This window comes from Phodopus roborovskii, unplaced genomic scaffold (assembly GCF_943737965.1).
Source record: "Phodopus roborovskii unplaced genomic scaffold, PHOROB, whole genome shotgun sequence".
NCBI lineage: Eukaryota > Metazoa > Chordata > Mammalia > Rodentia > Cricetidae > Phodopus > Phodopus roborovskii.
In genome coordinates this window covers 9,575,947-9,583,346 of record NW_026126412.1, presented here as the reverse complement: position 1 = coordinate 9,583,346, position 7,400 = coordinate 9,575,947, and the positions used below count along the sequence as shown (strand labels likewise).

The 7,400-nt window shown below is 39.6% G+C and overlaps 1 pseudogene; it reads left to right on the top strand.

Moving 5' to 3' along the window:
• The first annotated feature begins 1,754 nt into the window (after nt 1–1,754).
• On the top strand, nt 1,755–2,762 carry LOC127220915 (glyceraldehyde-3-phosphate dehydrogenase-like; annotated as a pseudogene).
• Nucleotides 2,763–7,400: the final 4,638 nt, after the last annotated feature.

The window sequence follows — 7,400 nt, the reverse complement described above, 5'->3', positions numbered from 1 at the left end:
GAGTCATTTTGATTTGCATTTCTTTGATGGGTAAAGATGTTGAAAATTTCTTTAAGTGATTCTCAGCCCTTTGAAATGTCTCTGTTTAGAATTCTCTGTCTAGATCTGTATCCCATTTTTAAATTCGATTACTTGTTTTTTTTTTTTTTTTTTAATGCCTAGTTTCTTGAGTTCTTTATATGTTTTGGAGATCATCCCTCTGCCTGATGTGGGGATGGCAAAGATCTTTTCCCATTCTGCAGGCTGCAATTTTGTCCTACTGACAGTGTCCTTTGCCTTACAGAAGCTTTTCAGTTTCATGAGGTCTCATGTATTAATTATCAGTCTTAGTGTCTGTGCCATTGGTGTTCTATTCGGGAAGTTGTCTCCTTTACCAATGCATTTAAAGCTGTTCTCTATTTTCTCTTCTATCAGGTTCAGTGTATCTGGTTGTATGTAGAGATCTTTGCTACACTTGGACTTGAGTTTTATGCAGGGTGATAAGTATGGATCTATTTGTATTCTTCTATTCACAGCTATCCAGTTAGATCAGCACCATTTGTTGAAAATGCTTTCTTTTTTTCATTGTACATTTCTGGAATTTTTATTACAAATCAGGTATCCATATGTGTATGGATCTTCAATTCTATTTGATTGATCAATGTGTCTGTTTTTATACCAGTACTATGAAGTTTTTATTACTGAAGCTCTGTAGTACAACTTGAAATCAGTGATAATGATACCTTCATCAGTTCTTTTATTACTCAGGATTGTTTTGGCAATGCTATCCTGTTTTTTTTTTTCCATATGAAGTTGAGAATTGTCATTTTAAGGTTCATGAATAATTTTGCTGGAATTTTGATGGGGATTTTACTAAATCTGTATATTCCTTTTAGTAGAATGACAATTTTTACTACGTTAATCTCCCTGATCCATGAACCTGGGAAATCTTTCTATCTTGTGATATCTTCTCCAATTTCTTTCTTCAAGACTTAAAGTCCTTGTTATACCGGTCTTTTATTTACTTGGTTAGAGTTACAACCAAGAGAGTTTATATTACATTATATTATATTATATATGGGTATTGTAAAATGTCTTGTTTTCCTGCTTTTCTTCTCAACCTGTTTATTATTTGCATATAGGAGGGCTGCTCATTTTTTTTTAATTGATCCTCTATCCAGTCATATACCTGAAGGTGTTTATTATTGAGTACCATAAGTTTGGATAGGTTGTACATTCATTGAATTCTAGGAAGACAAATATATATATATATTTCTTCATTGATCCAGTAGTCATTCTAAAGGAAGTTGTTCAGTTTCTGTGAGTTTTCAGGCTTTCTGTTGTTTCTGTTGTTGTTGAAAGCCTGCTTTAATTCATGTTGGTGTGATAAGACACAGAGGGTTATTTCAATTTCCTTGTCTTTATTGAAAGTTGCTTTATGACTGAGTATGTGGACAATTTTAGATAATGTTCCATGAGGTGTTGAGTAAAGGGCATATCCTTTTGTTTTTGGTGAAATGTTCTGTGAGGTTCATGTGAACCATAACATTTGTTACTTCCATTATTTTTTTTCTGTTTAGTTTCTGTCTGGCAGACCTGTCCATTGTTGGGAGTAGGGTGTTAAAATCTTGCACTATTAATATGTAGTGTTCAATGTGTACTTTAAGGTTTAGCAATGTTTCTTTTGAAAATGTGGGTGCCCGGCTCTCTGCTCCTCTCTGTTCTAGAGACAGCCGCATCTTTTCATGCAGTGCCAGCCTCGTTTCTGAGACACAATGGTGAAGGTTGGAGTGAACAGGTTTGGCCATATTGGACGCCTGGTTACCAGGGCTGCCATCAATTTTCGCAAAGTGGACATTGTTGTCATCAATGACCCCTTCATTGACCTCAACTACATGGTCTATATGTTCCAGTATGACTCTACCCACGGCAAGTTCAAGGGCACAGTCAAGGCTAAGAATGGGAAGCTTGTCATCAACGGGAAGGCTATTACCATCTTCCAGGAGTGAGATCCCACCAACATCAAATGGGGTGATGCTGGTGCCGAGTATGTTGTGGAGTCTACTGGCATCTTCACCACCATGGAGAAGGCTGGGGCCCACTTGAAGCGTGGGGCCAAGAGGGTCATCATCTCTGCCCCTTCTGCTGATGCCCCCATGTTTGTGATGGGTGTGAACCATGAGAAATATCATAACTCCCTCAAGATTGTCAGCACTACCAACTGCTTAGCCCCCCCCCGCCCCCCCTCCCGCCAAGGTCATCCATGACAACTTTGGCATTGTGGAAGGACTCATGACCACAGTCCATGTCATCACTGCCACCCAGAAGACTGTGGATGGCCTCTCCGGAAAGCTGTGTCGTGATGGACGTGGGACTGCCCAGAACATCATCCCTGCATCCACTGGTGCTGCCAAGGCTGTGGGCAAGGTCATCCCAGAGCTGAACTGGAAGCTCACTGGCATGGCCTTCCGTGTTCCTACCCCCAATGTGTCCGTCATGGATCTGACATGCCGCCTAGAGAAAGCTGCCAAGTATGACGAAATCAAGAAAGTGGTGAAGCAGACATCCGAGGGTCCACTGAATGGTATCCTGGGCTAAACCGAGGACTAAGTTGTCTCCTGCGACTTCAACAGCAACTCCCACTCTTCTACCTTTGACGCTGGGGCTGGCTTCGCTCCCAAGGACAACTTCGTAAAGCTGATTTCCTGGTATGACAATGAATTCGGCTACAGCAACAGGGTGGTGGACTTCATGGCCTACATGGCCTCCAAGGAGTAAGAGCCCATCCGCCCCCAGCAAGGACATGAGCAAGAGAGAGGCCCTGGCTGCTGAGCAAGCAGTCCCTGTCCAACAACCCCCGACACTAATCTTCACAGTTTCCATTCCAGACCCTCAGAATTAAGGGGCTTAGGGAGCCCTGCTCTCTTGAGTACCATCAATAAAATTCACTGCACCTGTAAAAAGAAAAAAAAAAAAAAAAAAAAAGAAAGAAAGAAAATGTGGGTGCCCTTGCATTTGGGGCATAGATATTCAGAACTGAGATATATCTTGGTGGATTTTTCCTTCCCCATCCCTTTTAATTAATTCTTGTTGGAAGTCTATTGGTTACAAAATCTTTTTTCCAGCCCTTTACTCTGAGTTAATTTCTGTCTTTGATGTTGATAGGTGTTTCTTGTATGGAGCAGAAGAAGGGATCTTGTTTCCACATCCATTCAGTTAGTCTTAGTCTTTTATTGGGGAAATGAGTCCTTTATATTGAGAGATATTAATAACCATTGATTGTTAATTCCCGTTTTTATGTTATTGCTTGTGGTAGTATGTGTGTTTCCCTTTTTTTGGCTTTGCTGGTGTGAAATTATCTATTTCCTGTGTTTTCCTGGGTATATTTCCTTGGGTTGGTGTTTTCCTACTTATCCCTTCTGTATTGATAGATTTGTGGATAGATATAGTTTAAATTTGACTTTGTCATGGGATATCTTGTTTTATCCATCTATGGGTAGTGAATGTTTTGCTGTGTATACCAGTCTGGGCTGGAATCTATGGTCTCTTAGAATCTGCAGGACATCTGTAGGAGCCCTTCTGGCTTTTAGAGTCAATGCTGGGAAGTCAGATGTAATTCTAACATATCCAACTTTGTTACTTGGTCTTTTTCCCCTGTGGTTTTTAAATATTATTTCTTTGTTCTGTTTTAGTGTTTTGATTATTATTTGGCAGGGGGACTTTCTTTTCTGGACTGTTCTATTTGTTGTTCTGTGAGCTTCTTGTACCTTTATAGGTCTGTCTTTATTTAGGTTAGGAAAATTTTCTTCTATGATTCTGTTGAAAATATTTTCTGGGCCTTTAAGTTGTGAATTTTCTTCTTCTGTACCTATTATTCTTAGGCTTTTTTGCATAGCGCCCCAGATTTCCTGGGTGTTCTCTATCGGAACTTTTCAGATTTAACTTTTTCTCTGGCCACTGTATCAGTTTCTTCTATTGCATCTTCTATGCCTGAGATTCTGTCTTTCATCTCTTGTATGCTGTTGTTGATGCTTGCTTCTGTAGTTCCTCTTTTCTTACCTAAGTTTTCTTCTCCAGTATTCCCTCAGTTTGTCTTTTCTTTATTGCTTCTATTTCCATGTTCAGGTCTTGAGCAGTTTTATTCCCTCCTTTTGCCTGTTCATTTGCATTTTCCTGGGTTTCTTTAAAGGATTTATTCATTTCTGTAAGGATTCAGGCATTATTATGCTGGCCTGCCGTGTCATGTGGCAGGATGAACTCAGGCAGAACCCTGGTCGTCCCAAGTGCAAAGGACCCCTTTAGAAGAAAGCCCTCTGCCCAGTTATGCTCTTTTCCTGGAGCAGACAGGACTTTTCCTGTCTCCCTCTTCTGATATGTCCACCCTCCTTCTCTCTGTCTGTCCTTGCATCTCTTTACCTCTCTTCTCTTTCCTTCCCTGCTCCCTCCCCTTTCTAATAAAATTTTTCAATTAAGCTCTGTTGGCATGTTTGTCCTGCTGCCTTGGACACTCTTGCCTGCCATGGAATCCGTCAAGGCTTCCCCCTGGGTTTGTCATAACAATTTCCTCTTTAAGGGCCTCTGCCATCTTCATAACATTTGATTTAAGGCCATTTTCTTGTGCTTCAGCTGTGTTGGAATACCCAGGGCTCAGTGTAATAGGATAGCTGGGCTCTGGTGGCACCCTATTGCCCTGGCTATTGTTGATTGTGTCTTATGCTGGCTTCTAGTCATCTATGTTTGAGGTTATTGAAGGTTTAGGTGCTGATTTCTGAGTTTATCGTTGTTAAATGGATTTGTTTTGGATGTCCCCCCCCCCTTGACTTCCCCCCTTTTTGTTACTTGGCTTGAGTGGTGTAGGGCACAAGAGCCAGTCAAAGATGGTGCTGAGGGGAAGTCAGATGGGTGAGTCCTGAGTTGTTTACAAAAAAAAAAAAAAAAAAAAAAAAAGATCGAATCAGATGAGGTTCCCTGCTGAACAGCTCATGTTCTCTAGGTAACGCTAGGGCGCCTGAGCTTGTGATAGGCTGACCTTTAAAACCTTTGGCTGGCTATCTTTCTCATCTGTAGTTTTTTTCCTGTGAAAGATTCTTACTATGGAACAATAAATGAGTCCCTGCTTGACTAGACTCCCTGCTGTGTCTTGGGCAGGCAGCACACTTACCTTTCTTAGGACCCAACTCAGCTTTCCATGGCTGGTCTAAGATCCCTGCAGAGCGGCCTATGGTTCTGATGACAGCAAGTCTTAAGGTTCTATAAGGTGTCTCCTCTAGGGTTTTAGCAGCCTGTATGGCTTCTGTGGTTCCAGGACTTGGCCTCTGGGTTCTTAGTACCAGTGTTGTCTGTGGTAGAACAGGAGTATTTTGCTGGAGTTGTGGACAGAGATTTGGAGCTTTGATGTTTAATTTCTGTGTTTGTTTGGTTGGGGATAAATGAAGTATTTCAGTCTTGCCTCTGATATCAATTTTTTTTTTTTAAAAAAAGAAATAGTATTTCTATTTTATTTGTGCTTTTGGGGAGTAAACAAATTGCTAGCTTTATTAAAGCAAGTATCAACCCTGTTGTCATACCCCACATTTAATGTTAAATGCATTGTTGGTTTGTCTTAAATACTTGAAAACTGTGTTGTAAATAGGGAAGAAATGCACTACTTCTTGAAAGAGAGAAGATATGTAAAACTAAGAAAATTCATATTTTCTTTGCATACAATTTAAGGAGAATTTTTTTTTTGAGCTATACTTCTTTGCCCCACAATTCTTCCCTCCTCCCCTCTTCCCCTTCCATCCTCCTCCATATACCCTCCACACTCCCAATTTACTCATGAGATCTTGTCTTTTTCCCCTTCCTGGGTGAATCCATGAATGTCTCTCTTAGGGTCCTCTTTGTTACCTAGGTTCTCTGGAGCTGTGGCCTATAGTCTGGTTGTCCTTTGCTTTATGTCTAATATCCATTTATGAGTTGAGTGCATATTATATGTGTCTTTCTGCATCTGGGTTACCTCATTCAGGATGGCTTTTTCTGCTTTCATTCAACTGCCTGTGAATGTCAAGATGTTACTCTTTTGTGTTTGTTTTGTTTTTTTAACTGATGAATAGTACTCCATTGTATAAATTTATCACAGTTTCCTTATCCTTTATTAAGGGAATTTATTTTATTTTATATAACCAAGTCCATTTAAATGAAAACAAACATTTATAGACAATATTTGGGAATTTGGGCTTCGTTCTTTCCAAACTACTTCCTGCTGGTAAGGGGCGCTGTCATGGGGGATTCGAAGAAGATTCAGAAATCCTGGCTGTAGTCTGTCAGGCTGCTTTGTCCAGCTGTTTTGAATGTAGGATCACCTGGTACTCTGTTTCAGTTAAGGGAATATTTTTAAAAGAAAAACAATTGATAATTTCAGTCTCTCAATCAATGATTTTAAAAAATAAAAAGGGAAACATGACAATAACAGAGATTTGATTGTTTGATGTTGTTTCAGGATTTAATGTAACACACCATGTGCAAAATGCTGTCCTCAAAGACACATGCAGATGTGCAATCATAGACAGCTCTGGTGCCATGTGATAGAGGACTTCAAATGGCAGGGGACAGACATTATCCATAGTTTAATAAGTGCTGCAATACAATTGATGGTTGAAGAGAAAAAAGGACAGCAATGGAAAATAAATTCTAAGGAAAGAAACATAATAATTTCCCTAGTATGAAGATCTGATAGCTAAAATAATTTGAAGTAAGTACTTCAAAAGACAGTGCTTAGCTTAGACACATGATAATCATGTAAATTGGCCTTCGCAAATGGGATCCTAACTGACAGCGGTGATTCCTCAGTCGGAAGAGCAATATCATGTAGAGATGATCTGGAGCACAGGAGATCTGGATGATGTCTTCCAAACATTTTTCTTTAGTGGTAAACAATTACCTTTAAGGAATAATAAAGAATAAACCACACATAACATTCCAGTAAGAGCAGTGAACACAAAGCTTCTCAAATGAAGTGTGGATACAGCTGACATCAGCATGACACGAAGGCTTAGAACTCCACACAGTTTTAGGGCACTGTCCAACCCAATTAATGAGTATAACTAGATAACTGCTCCAGGTCTTCTTACTCCCCTTGCCAATGACAAACCATCCAGGCCTTTACAGAGATGTGTCCTCAGACTTCTGAAAGTCTCCAGATTAGTCAATATACTAACAATTCTCTCTCACCATGATGTAACATGTTCTACTTTTATGATTAATTGCCCATGTGAGTGCACATCCTAGCCTAACTTGTTGCTCATAAACATTTCACTCATATTAACCTTTCATATTAATGTAATTTCACATTACTTTAAAAATTTATTAAGCTATACAGGTCAAATAAAAATTACATGTATTTAAGAAATATCCATATGGATATATATTTATTATTGAATGAC